Source organism: Cajanus cajan, chromosome 3 (genome assembly GCF_000230855.2).
Source record: "Cajanus cajan strain Asha chromosome 3, NIPB_CcT2T_4, whole genome shotgun sequence".
Lineage (NCBI taxonomy): Eukaryota > Viridiplantae > Streptophyta > Magnoliopsida > Fabales > Fabaceae > Cajanus > Cajanus cajan.
In genome coordinates this window covers 36,816,680-36,831,318 of record NC_138519.1, presented here as the reverse complement: position 1 = coordinate 36,831,318, position 14,639 = coordinate 36,816,680, and the positions used below count along the sequence as shown (strand labels likewise).

The following is a 14,639-nucleotide window of genomic DNA, read 5'->3' as shown; positions in this document are numbered from 1 at the left end:
CAAATATGAGTCCAGCCTGAAGAGGTTGAACTCAGAACATACTCCCCCAAAGGTTGTTAGACCCTTAAAACTAGTACAAAAGCAGTAAAGGTTGTTAGACCCTCAAAACTAGTACAAGAGTAGTAAGGGTTGTTAGACCCCCAAAACTAGCATTGGGCAGACTGAAGCCTCAAATATCAGTCCAGCCTAGAGAGGTTGAGCTCAGAACATACTCCCTTAAAGGTTGCTAAACCCTCAAAACTAATACAAGAGCAGTAAAGGTTGCTATGAAAAGATGATGCAAGATTGATAGAATTATAATATGTAGAAATGGTTGTAAATATTTTATTATGTAATGATTTATTATGAGATTATGTCGTGGCCTTTCCTTATGTGCTCTGATATTGTGACATCGAGGCATGGGATTTTTAGGACATGGTTTTTTATATGTATTTGGAGTTGTACTTATTATTTTGAAAACAATTTGTAAACTCTTAATTTTTATTTTCCAAGTTGTATTTTTAATTATTTTAGATATTGAAGAACAGTTATGTAGGTTTTATGTAAACCCTTTTACCAATGTTGAAAACTTTATTTATTTAATTATTTACATTATCATAATTATGTGTTGGGGGTAGCAAGGGTGTCACAAAAAATGTCTTTGAAAAATATGTAAAAATGTTGAATCTCCTTCATATATTATAGATATTTATATTTTATTTCACTCTTACCTTTAATTTACTCTTTCTTTTTATAGTTTGTTATATTTATAAAATATTTATAATTAAAAGGATAAATTTTAGATATTTGTATTTATGTTAATTTGAAAATATTATCGATTTAATATTAAATCAAGACTATTTTTTTTCAAAAGTATTATCATGAATAAGTCAAATTTCAATATAATTTTTTGAATTAAAAGTCGAATTTTTCCCCAAGTTTTTTTTTTAAATTCTAGATGCCCTTTTAGCTAGAAAAACCTACTACATTTTATTAAATATATTGTAGTAGGAATTTCTTTTCCACTTAATTTCATCCAATGGCAATTAAGTTTAAGTTACTAAATAATCCTTACCTTTGATCTCAAATGGATCTTATCTTTTCCACTATAACTAATTCTCACGATCTCAAATTGATCTGGATTAGTGTAATATTTCAATTTTTTTAAAAATAAAATAAAATGAGTTGTGTTAATAAAAAATTATAGTATAGACTTAATTAATTTAATTATTAAATATATAATATAAATAAATGCTTTAAATGGATAAAAGAGTTTGGATAGGATTATAAGGCCAACTTGAATGCTTATTAAAAATAGAAAAATAAGAGTTTGGTTTTTCTTAAGCATTTTTCTAACCCTAAGAGCACCTGTAGAGGGGAACCTAGAAAAGGTACGAAGTAGCAATTGAAGCTACATAGAAGACGTTTGTAAGAGTTGTCACTCGAGATAAAGGAGAGTAAGAATGTCTCATTCATTAGCAAGTGTGAGGAATAGAGTTGTGAAGTGACCCCTAAGCCTCTTAAGATGTTAATTGAATCATTGTGGATGCATATTTGTATGATCTTAAATTGATCTATCACCTTAATTATCTTGGTAAATTCGTGAATTACGAAGATTGATTCAAATTGATTTGTGTATTGGGGGTTAGGGTTAGATATATGATTCGGGAGTTTAGTGCATTTTGTTTAATTTTAAAAAAATTTATATGAACATGCCTTAATATTTAGGTGATTTCTCTTTATGTGATTAACAAAACAGAGTTTCATTTGTTGGGTTGGAAAGTACACATTTGAGACTATAGTTTATAATCGAGAGTCACATAAAAATATTAAGAAACAATCGAGTGATGTGAGTCACAAAATGAGACTCAAGTTTAATGCAAAAAAAGTAATATTTGGAACTTGTAATCCTTGCGAGGGAACTTAGATGATCGAAATAATACATAGTAAAATCACCTATTGAGGTCAATATAGAAGTTGTAGATAATTATCTTAACTTCTAATAAAATTTAGATCAACTTGATGACATAGGCACAATTATAGATATTACTTTAACATCACATGATGTGATAAAAGCTTATGGTTATAAGAGATAATTTGTGGATTATAATGGCGAGTTGTTCTATTATTTAAGTGACTATTTGTGATAAGAGATGGTTATGTGTGATATAATGTGATGAAATGTGGACATTTGAATTAAGAATGTTGTATGCAACATTTAAGGTTTTGGTGAATGACAATATTTGAGACGATAATAATTAATGATGAGGAGAGTATGGGTAATGGTAATGTATATTGTTATGATATGTGATGATGTTCAATGATGATGATGTTTGAGGTTCGATGATGATGATATTATGATGGATATGTTATGATATTGATGTTATAATACGTGATGAAAAAATAATGAAAATGTATAGTAGTGATGTATGTATGAGATAGTGTTGATGAAGTGTATATGAGATGGCATTGATGTATGAGAAAATATGGTGATGCATGATATAATAAGTCATTATGAGTTGATGTGGTAATATGGTAAATTTGTAAGTTTAGATTGCAGCTAGCATTGATGACATCCAAGTAAGGCTTAATGTATTGTGGAGAGATCCAAGGCTATGGTCTAGCAAGTATCACCAATTTTCATTGAATATGTTATGCTGTGATGTTGTTCGTTGTAGAGTCCAAGTATCATGTTTGTTAAGTACTGTGAATTTATGTAGGAGGGTCTCAAAGGTCATCTACCTAGACTTTGAGGGTATTATGGTAGGGAGCCTCTAAGTGGGAGTGTGAGGTAATTGTGGCCAAATGTAACGTTTCAAATGAATCCTATTAGACATCCCCTAGTTGATAATGGATTAGGGGGTCACTCAGTGTGTGGTGATTTCATTCCATGGCTCCTAGTTTGCTTTGAGTTGGTCATGCTGAGAATATTGGTATGACATGCATATAAAGTTAAGTACATGCATTTGCACGAGTCTTGTTATATGATTGAAATATTTTGAATGAGATGAATGGTTATTGTTGATGGTTGAATATGGAGTGATAGATGTATTTTGTTTAGTATGGCTCTGAATGATAGGAATGCAAATAATTATATGCATGAAAACATGATTATGATGTATGTCTTTAATGTTATCCCTTTTCTTTATATGTGTTGTACATTGATGAGATATATTTTCACTTTCTAATTTTGTTGTTGTGTGTGTTTGAGTTGATCACCATTTACAGGAGTAGAGTCAATATAAGAGGATGAGTATAATGGTAGAGAAGCCCAATACTTGATTGAATATTTTAGGTCTTTCTCTCATAGTGTGACACTAGGGCTAAGAGTTTATGCTTTCTTAGTTGTTGTTATAGTTATTTTATTATATGATGTTTCCTCTTTTAATCTTAGGAGTTTTGTACCAAAGGCATTTTGTGCCTTGTTTTGGATATATGATGGCATTTATTCATCTTTTTATTAAAGAAGTTTATTAAGAGAATTGTGAACTCTTTTACTTATAAGGTTAGGTTGAAAGTATTTATAATAATACCATTTAAAATGTACTATTTGTTTTAAATATTTATTTACAATGTTGTCGAGTATAAAGGTGTCATATTTAGAGGTGGATAGGATCCTGATAGGGTTATAGAGTGGATCTATGAGGTGGAAAAGATCTTTCAATCTTTGGAGTTCCCTAATGTTAGAAAGGTATCGCTTTATGCCTTCAAGTTGTCTAAAAATATTGGGTTCTAGTGGTTGAAACCTTGTAGAGGATGATGACAAAAGGAATTCTAGTTTAATAGAATAACTTTAAAAGGATTTTTTTTAGAAGTATTTCCCTTAAGATGTGAAGAATATGAAGAAGATAAGTTTTTAGAGATGAAGTAGGGTGATGGCACAATGCTGAAGCACATTGTCAAGTTTGAGGAGTCGATGCATTTTTCCCCACTATAATAGTGCAGATAATGAGAAATCCAAGTGTGTGAAGTGTAACAGCCCAGCAACCCGCATGTGGATATTGTCCGCTTTGGCCGCAGCCCTCACGGTTTTGCTTCTGGCAATGGCACGCATGCCACCCCAAAACGCGTCCACACAAGGAAGGTATCCACACCCATATATATGGCATGCTTCGTTCTCCTTCCTAACTGATGTGGGACTTCACAATCCACCCCCCCTCAAGGGAGTCCAGCGCCCTCGCTGGCACACCGGCCCGGGTCCCGGCTCTGATACCAAATGTAACAGCCCAGCAACCCGCATGTGGATATTGTCCGCTTTGGCCGCAGCCCTCACGGTTTTGCTTCTGGCAATGGCACGCATGCCACCCCAAAACGCGTCCACACAAGGAAGGTATCCACACCCATATATATGGCATGCTTCGTTCTCCTTCCTAACCGATGTGGGACTTCACATGAAGTTTGTCAACATGTGACCGTAGAATAAGCAAGTTGTAAACTATCAAGAGACATATTGGTTTCCTATTTTGTCAATAAAATGTCAACTTATCATGAGGATGGCATCATGCATGCAACACACTATAATAGTGTGGGACCAGTGAGGGAAAAAAAGAAGGTACGGTTCCTCTAGTATGAGCAAGTCATACTTGGAACTTGCAAATCAATTTGTAGCCCATCAAAGGAGGTAGTGAGTGATAGTGAGAGTCAACCTTGATGATTAGGAAAACACTACTGTAAAGGTATTATTTTATGTCAACCTCTTTACATCTATTCATAAATAATTGATGAAGAAAGTGAGACAGTGGCATTTAAATAATTATTTATATTTTCTTACACTAGTTTTAACTATAACCGATGCAATTTTTATTTTTTCTACATTAATTCTAATTAGAATAATGTATTATTTTCTATTAAACCCTTTTATCCTTCTTCTTCAAAAATTATTTTGTCTTCTCCCTCTTGTAACCCAAAATCTTTAGTGAACCCAACACTTTGCTTGGTTTATCTCACATTGACATTGAGAGGTATGTTCTTCTTATTCATTTTTTCTTGTGCATACCCTAACTTTGAATTGTAGTTCTACTAGCAAATTTGATGGCATATCCTGCAATCTATGGTTCTCAAGTGGTATTCTTGTTCCACTAAGCACCCCTCATATTCATTCATTTAAAGCTAAAAAAATAAAGAAAAAAAGTTATTGCAATCCTAAATTTCTTTTCCTTTTCAATTTCATTTTTATTTTTAACCTTCTAAAGGAGTTTGAAGGTTTAGGGCTTCATTGGCAAGAGCATCTTTGGTTTCATGTTTTCTTTTTTTACTAAGAATATTTTATATGCCTTTTGATTTACAAGATCTTGTTTTAGTTTTATGATATTGTGATTGTGCATTTGATTTTATAATTCCTATGGACTATTTGTTTTTTTCATGTGTTTCAATTGCATTGTGAACCCTATTTAAGCTTCTGTCACATATGAAATATTCCTTAGCAATGATTGCTCTCTCGCTTGCTATAGTCTTAGTGTACATGCACATTAGCTTTGTGAGGCAAGTTGTTGTTGATTTTGTTTTAATATTGAGTTTGTTTGTTGATTTTTTTGAAGTTTTTGTATCAATTCGTTATGTGATTGTGTGATGGAAACCACTTTGCATTAATGGATGGATGCTTCAATGGAATGGTCACCTTGCTCCAAGGATCATGGAATATCAACGATCTTCTAGTCACCGAGAAGGAAATGAGACAGTCAAGGTGCGAAGGAAGGAGGGTGTGAAGGTGGATGCTATCATGGAAGGTTGGCACACTCCAAGATGAAGGTGGAGGCCACTCTAGGGTTTATCACTAACCAAGGGTTTTGATAGGAGTAGGTTAGCCGAAATTAACCTAATGACTAAGGATAATATTTTCAGGCATGAAATGCTCACTCAATATCATAATAATCCAAAGTATTTATCAGGTGGGAGGCCTATGGTATATAAAAGGGAAGAAGGAATTAGGGTTGCATTTATGAGTGCATGGCCAAGCAACGCAAGCCAAATGCACTCCAAATGCACCCTAATTAAATTAACCCTAATGCGATGTCTACTTGGTGGCCAAAGATGGAATCTTTGGCTTGGTTAAGCTACAACTAGTTGCATAATAAGACCATGAAACCTAGGTGCCCTCCTCTTGGGCCAAAGTCTTTCCAAGTCCAAAAACAACTCCAATGATCATCAAAAACACGTCTAGGTCTAGTCACCCAACCCTAATAAAATACCCTAGATACAAAATAAATTACTATAACCTAAGGCACCCCAAAATACAAGGGTAAAATGGAAAATACAAGTAAAAATAAATCTTATGTCTAAAGTACCCCAAAATACAAGGGTAAAATGGAAAATACAAGTAAAATAAATCCTATGCCTAAGGTACCCCAAAATACAAGAGTAAAATAGGAAATTAAAGACAAGGGAAAAATAGGAATAAAAATAAATCTTATACTAATAAGACATAGGAGAATGATCAATACTCTAAAATTATGAGGAGCATGTCTCTAAGGGTGTTAGCTCCCCTATCCTTTTCTAATCTCCTGGCCATGGACCTAGTGGTGAGCCCCACATGTAGCTCCAAAGGATGGTCCTCCATCATTGTATGTGACTGATTTTGTTTTTGGTGAGTTGTGTGGTGAAATGTTAGGGCCAAATGTTCATGCAAATTAATTTATAGCACCAGATTTGATGGAAGACCTCCTAACATTGATGGAAGAAGGATGATCAATGAGAGCACTCCTAGACTCCGCGGATCTTAGTTCTTCAAAGGCCTAGCCTTGGATGATGGAGGTGACCGAAAATGGAGGAAAGATAAAAGATGTTTGATGGAATGCTTGAGAGGTACTCTAGGGATTGGCTCACTCCAAGGTAGATGAAGGTCACTCCTAGGGTTTTTACTCAAGGTGGAGATTGTTAGAAAAGAATGGCTCAATCCAAGAGGGGGGGTGAATTGGATTCTATGACACCTAAAATTTTTTTAGAGTTCTAAGGATCTTTATTTCAATTTAAACTTTTCTAATATGAATTCTCAAAGAAGTTTCTTGAAAGACTTGCTAATGGGAATGAGTCTTATATGCTTTATTGATTAATCTTGATAAAGTTCAATGTTAAGAACACTTAATATGCAACACTTTGATTCAGTTTAAATCAATGTTGTGCATACAAACATATTAATCAAGATTATTCACTTTAACACTCAACCAAGATTTTGCTCAACGTAAAAGATAAGGGTAAGAGAAGAATGCACAAGTCTTTTATCCTGGTTCAGTCACTCCACATGTGACCTACATCCATTCCTCAATCATAACCTGATCAAGATTTGTTCCACTATCTCATTGAAGAAGTTTTACAAGCATACCACACATGCATATACTCCTACATTCAAGATAACCACTTTCTTGACCCCAAGAAAGAACCTCTTGTAGAAACCCACTACAAGAATTCCTTACCACTTGAGACACCTACTCAAGATTTAAGATTATTCACAAAGAATTAAAGGAACGAATTCACCTGGAAGCTGAACAAATCAGACTCTGAATTCAGAAGCAAATCTCAATCTTTCTCTTCCAAGAATGTGATGATGATGATGATCTTTTTCAAAGCATTTCAAAAAACGTTTTACATCTTGGTTTCACAAAGAAAACACTCCAAGAAGGTCACAAAGACTTCACAATAACATTTTTCTCTTTTTGATTGTTAACTCATTATCTATTCTGAAGTTTCAAAGTGTGAAAACTATTTATAAAATTTTCAGAACCAGATAATCGATTATTTTAAAGGATAATCGATTATTTTGTTCTTCATGATTTCTAGAAATCAACCAAGAACAGAATAATCGATTATTTTGCAGGATAATCGATTATTCTAGAGAGTGCTTCCTGGGATAATCGATTATTTCACAAATAATCGATTATTACAGCAAGGCATCCTTTTCACCTGTTGATGGAATAATCAATTATATTTAACGATAATCGATTATTTTGAGTCAGTTTTCAAAAACTCTGTTTTATATCTCAAAATAACTTTTCAGGTATCTAACTCATCATCATACTCACTCTTATTCAAATTAGATGAAGATTGACTCATGCACAAAGCACACACATGCAAAATAAGCTAAACAAAATAATAAAACTTATGAGCTATCCCTATTACACATCATAGTAGCCATATTTTCTTCTTGACTTTGTTTTTGACTTTTTGATGTCCTTGGTTAGCTTTTGATTCTCAAAATCCTCCTTTTGTTATCATCAAAACTTTCATACTCCAAGTTTGAGTTGATTCACCACTCCATGAATCTCAACAATCTCCCCCTTTTTGATGATGACAAACCATACAAGCCATTTTGTTTTGCAAACTAGTATTTTCACATTTTAAGTCCTGCAAAACAAACTCAAAAACCTTTCTCCCCCTTTGGACATCATCAAAAACAACAAGATATATTCATATGTCCAGGTTTCTTATGTATTGAATTATGCACAAGAACCCTTTGCTCAAAAATTAATGCCACAAGACCAACTTAATACCAAGAAATTAGTCCAACAACATCACAATAGACATTGTTCCAATTAATCCAAACTAATATCATAATTTGTATCAGAAAATTTCATACCACATGATACATTAGCTAACACTACTATAGGATGCATATTCTACATCGGTTCTGCGAAGACATTTACATCATTTCTAAAAACGATGTAGAATAGAGTGACTTAGAAATTTTATGTCCTTCTACATCGGTTATCTTGAGAATCGATGTAGATTTATGCATAAATTTACATCGGTTATCAGGAAAACCAATATATATTTATACATAAATTTACATCTATTCTTTAGATAACCGATGTAGATTGCATTTTTTTTATAAAAAAAATCATGCTTGTTTTTAACAATGCTCGCAATGATCAACGTTTTCTATTTTCATTTTGCGTGATATACAGTTTGCTGAAAAGCTATGTAAATATTATTTTTCACAATGCAATTCCAGAGTTCTAACACCAATTTCATGCAAGCTTATCCAAATCAGATAAATACATATAATATATCACGCTCGCAAGTCAGCATACAGATCCTGGACCTACAATCCAACAAATATAGGTACATATTTTTCTTTCTAAAGAAAAAATAAATAAATAAAAGAATGACCGACTCTTATTTCATGAAAGCAGCATAATATGAAAAATTCAATATATACAAAAGATCTCAACTCAATGAGCCAAGCACATACTAAGCAAAAAGGAAGAGAAGAACAAAAACAAAACAATATTTACCAATGGAGTATTTTCAAGTTAATTATCCCCACCCCTATGAAAATAAAAATGGAAGCAGAGATTGAATTTATTTTTTAAACATCCTTGTACAGTATTTGGTATTTTGGTACACGTTCATGCGAGAGAGGACATTTCACAATAAGCTTTCCCTTCATTGCTCCTCTAAATATTGTCAGTAGAAATTTCAAGAATACTGATAATAAATACCTTGGAAGTAGACAATTCAATTAGAATACTGGGAAATTTTACAAATAATTAGTAAAACAAAAAAATCATTTAAAATACTAAAATTTAAATATTGCCAAAGAAAGATGTACTCAATATATCAAGGGACAGATATAGGAATTGTGTTTTAAAAAAGAAAAACTAAAATTTTAAATATTTATGTGAAATGATAGCAAAATTCCCTTAGTTTATCTATTGAGTGAACCACTTTCTCCTTTCCTACTAGTCCACTGGGTTTACTTAGATTAAAATTTAGGTTTTTTTTCTGTATTAACTTTTATTATTCATTTTCATTGGAAATTAGAAATGAAACACAAGGATGGCTCTGCTCCATGGCAAAAGGACTCCTATATATTGAAGGATTTAGAATGAAAAGGAATAGAAAATTGATCTATAACAGCAATTATAACAAAATATCTTTCCGGAGTTCCCCTTGCAGTTATTACAATACAACACTAAAATAAGGTAAAGTTATGTAAAAGCTAACCTAACACCAAATAAATAAACTCCAGATATTCAATTATTCACCCCATCCCCTATCCAATTATCAAGGCAAATGAGAAAAGAAAAGGAAAGAACAAAAAAAATCAAATACTTGAATATTGAAATCAGTTTACAAATTGTGAAGCCAGTAGAAATAAATACAATTAATAAAAAGGGAAAACATGCTAGCAAATAGCAGTACTCCCACAAGCCAGTAAGTCATTTTTAAGCATTCTTGATTTTATCCACCAACCAAAAGGGTCTGCTATGTCCTCTTGACAAATTAAAACTAGCAATCAAACAAAGATTTTTCTGATTGAATATTCAAAAGGCATCTTGATGATACTATGATGTTTAGATAAAAAAATATTTATGAAACAAAAATCAGAGAAAAAAGAAGCAAATGTTGACAAAAAAAGTAGGGAAAAATTAGTAAGTTCACTTTATATCTTCTTATAGCTAATTTTAGTATCTACAAGACTAAAAGCATAGCTTTATGCTTTTACTTCATAGGCTTAGTTACTGCTTGAAGAATAAATTTAGTGCTAAATAATAATAATTAGTAGTTAGAAGTAATTTACGATCATACCAATTGGATCAAAGATCTATATGAATAATATTATTAGTCAAACAAACCAAAATAGATACCTCTACAACATCTATGAAGTCTTGCTTTGTGTAAAAAGAACCAACCCATTTAGTATGATCAGCAGTCCTACATATAGTAGCAAAAATGTCAAAAGACTTGCTCTGTAAATTTATTCATACAAGTCAGAAAAGAATACAAGATAGACACAGCTCAAAAATTGGGTGGGGGTATCTTTTCTGTAAAACAGTGTTGACAAGATTACCACGTGATAGGTTCCAACTGATATGACAAAAATATTTAAGAAAGAATTCAAGATTTAAGATTTATACAAACACAGTAGAGTTTGTATAACTTATAAGCATTCACACTCTAATGATTCCATACTTAAACACCACATACAAATAGTAGAATACCTTGTTGACACGGATCGGTTTACCACAAAACTTAATCATGTTAAGCACCTTGATGGCCTGCAATAGAAGAAAAAGAAAAGAAAAATTAGCGAGAATATGTTAGGTTTAGAGAAGCGACTTCCAAATACTCACATAGTTAGCATTTTCTTCACTCTGGAACTCAATAAATCCATAACCCTGATGGTGGTTGGTGACTCTATCTTTGGGAACATAGACATTAACTGAGACAAATTTAAAGAGAGTGAGTTTATTTAAAGTTAAAGCTAAGAAAATGAATGAATGACAATAACATACTAACAGGACCCGCTTGAACAAACAACTCCCACAAGCAAAATCAAGAGCAAAGTTCTGTTCTGTATTCCTTAAGCATAAAATAGACAAAAAAAACACCAATTTAAGGCTAATTTGAGACGGGTTTTTCTTCTAAAGAAATTTATTTTGAAAAACTTCTTTATTTCCAAGCTAAATAAATGATATCTACAACTTCGACAAAGTAGAATGAATGATATATATACATTAAACTTGCATCTTAAACCTCAACAAGACAAACTAATTAGCACACTCATCACAACTTATTGCTTTTAAGTTTGAAGTATAAATCGAATAAACCTACACGAAACAACTAGTAGGTTTCATGTAAGAAAATGCTTGTGGGAAGTCCCAAACACACTCACAAGAATGAGCTCTTGACATCACAGACATGATATCTCATAAACCAAAAAAATATATTTCACTAAACTAAATTAGTTTATTATAGGAGACCAACAGTCAACAACAACAAAAAAATCCTTATCATATTGAGCCCAGTTAAATACCAAATTCTCAATGAATATCAAGCCAAACTTAAGAAAAAAACTACAATGAAGCACTAACATATGAAAACATTAGGAATATATTAATTTAACCTTCATATTGAACAACCCGTGCAGGAATCCCAAGATAGGAGTCATCACGATCCTCACATCTCATGGTATATAACCTTGATTATGTACCATCTGCACAACAATAATAGTAAGAATGTTAACAATAACAAACAAAAAAGTAAAAGAGAAGTTTTTAAATGTTCACAAAATTAGCCTAACGAAAAAAATCAAAGCTTACCCTTTTTCTCAACACCCAACTCACACTTGTTTTGCTTTGACTCCTTGCACGAAATCAACTCTGAGAAGTTTGTTGCGACAGGAAGTAGTGTCAAGAGGAGGAGGAAGGAGAGGGCAAGCACGACGGAGAATGCCTTCAAATCTAGGGAGACAAAAGAGGACTTGGCAAGGCCTAAGAATGCATTGACGAGATGCTCCACCTGCTTTGGCTTCTCTATTCTAGGGTTTTGTAGCTATAATTGTCGGTTGTCACTATGTCGTTTGAGCGCAATGGCTTTCTCGATTTGGGGCTCTTAGTTAGGGTTTTTGCATCGTGGTAGTGAGCCTTCCTTGAGGCTTCAATCTTTTCCACCAAAGTAGTGGCAAGAGATTGGTGGAGTTTTTCGAGCTTGTCGATGAGGGCGACACAAGACCTCCTCTTGCTCCTTATTGAAAGGCTTGTGGAAAATGATATGAGATCAGAGAAGGTTTGGGCGAACGAAGAAGTAGAGGTGTTTTACATGAATATGAAGTACATGGAACATTACATCGGTTTCAAATTAAACTGATGTAGAACACTCTGGATTCACATCGTTTCTCTTTAAACCGATGTAGAACACTCTGAATTCACATTGTTTATCTTTAAAATCGATGTAAATATGATAGTCTTTTTCATTTAATTACAAAACAGCCACTGCTTTTCATTTCTACATTTTTTTATGCTAACCGATGTAGAAATAGCGTCATAGAAAATTACTTTTGTAGTAGTGTAAGCATCACAACAAACATAACAAATATGCATTACTATTTGCACACATCAACATATAAACCAGAATATTGCAACCAAATCAAAGTTTCCATCATCAAATCATCCCAAACACAATATAATCACAATGAAATTCATATTGCACCAGAATTTAAATTGTTCAAAACAAGATAAAACCAAGATAAGAAAATTGTTCAGGAATTAACATGATTACAACCCAAATGAAATTTAAAACCAGAAATTTAAACTAAAACTTCTAAAAATAGAACACTAAAGCTCCTAAAATCATCACTCTGAGTCCTCTTGCATTCCAAGCTGAGCCTTAATTCGTGCAATCTCATGATCAAGGTTATCAGACCGATCAAGAATGCCAGAATAATACGACTCATGCTTCCTTGACATCTCCATTACTGCTTTAAGCTTGTTAATCATAATTTGCTCAAACGGAGAAAATGTTTTAGGCTCTGGTTCTTGTTCTCGTTCAGGTTCAATTTCCACTTGTGGTGGCTGGTCTTCATCATGAGATGGAACACCATCTTCATTTGTTGTAGGTTCAGGCATCGGAGGAACATCTCCTTTGAATACCCATTTATCTTCTTGTTTCAGCATCTCCATATGATGCAAATAAGATTTTTCAATTTTGTTTGAGGCATTAAGAATTATCTTTTTCTCCCCTTTAAGATCCACAATAGCTTTCTAAAAAATACTAGATAATAACAAAGCATATGGTATTGGACCATCCTCCTTCCTCCTAGCCTTCCACATACAATCATTCACCACAGCTAAAACCTTCATTCTTGAACCATTCTAGCTTCAAGGTCTTCGGAGGAATGATTCTCCTACCCGCATACCATTCAAAATAGTAATCTTGGGTCTTCTCATCAGCAAACCACTTAGAAATGAGTTGCTCAGCTCCTGTTGGCAGAGGTCTTTTGCTCCCCCTGACTTCAAGCTTCTTTGGTCTCTTAGAAGATGAGGCCATTTTGAGGTTAAAGGTGGGTTCTTTGTTGGAGATGAAGAAGATGAAGAAGAAAGTGTGTTAGGGTTTGTGTGAAAGTTGAGAGAATGTGGGTATTTGAAAAATAAGAAGCTTTAGAAGTTATAAAAGCCCTAGCACCGGATTGGGGTAGAGAAGAGATGCCACTTATGAAGAGAAGTGGGAGGTTAGGGGTTGGCACGAATAAAACCATTTAAAAACCATCTGGAAAACCAAGGGTCGCGCAAATAATCGATTATCTATACAAATAATCGATTATTTGTATCAGTAAAATCCTTTGAAAAACCCTTTCTGCACTAAATAATCGATTATTTTTGGAATAATCGATTATTCCAGAGTGTCATTTCCTCTCACTTTCCCAAATAATCGATTATTTCCTAAATAATCGATTATTCCAGAGACTCTTTGTATACTTGCTACCTAGATAATCGATTATAGCCCAAATAATTGATTATTCCAAAGACTTCTGGAATTCCTCTTCTCCCAGATAATCGATTTTCTTCCAAATAATCGATTATTCTCCTAGGCTCACTTACAATAATCGATTAAGTTTTACAATAATCGATTATTCCAGAGAAGTTTTGCTTCTCTTATTTCTAACCTTTTAACCCATTCCTAATATATTTCAACTCTTAAACTACTCTTTTATGCATCATATATCAGTGTTTTACACATACATCAACCAAATTTCAATCAAGCAATCAAACTCAAGTACACATTCACAATAAATTCAAACAAGACTCATTGATAATTCCTAGTTCAGTTCTCAATTGATTAAATCTTTCTCTTGGTAGAGGTTTTGTAAATATATCAGCTAATTGTTTACTTGTTTCAACAAACACTACAACACAATCATTTTTCTGAACATGATCTCTGTCGCC

At 33.1% G+C, this 14,639-nt stretch overlaps 1 long non-coding RNA gene across 2 annotated transcripts; it reads right to left on the bottom strand.

Annotated features, from left to right (window-relative positions):
* Window positions 1-7,191: 7,191 nt before the first annotated feature.
* LOC109793640 (uncharacterized) lies at window positions 7,192-12,627 on the bottom strand. Of its 2 annotated transcripts, XR_002239343.3 has the most exons (6): window positions 12,018-12,627; window positions 11,822-11,911; window positions 11,049-11,137; window positions 10,917-10,973; window positions 10,563-10,629; window positions 7,192-9,413 (listed from the first exon to the last, which is right to left on the bottom strand). It is a non-coding gene; the product is annotated as an uncharacterized LOC109793640 (long non-coding RNA). The 2 variants fall into 2 exon arrangements; XR_002239342.3 differs by having other exon boundaries at window positions 7,192-10,629; window positions 12,018-12,625.
* Window positions 12,628-14,639: the final 2,012 nt, after the last annotated feature.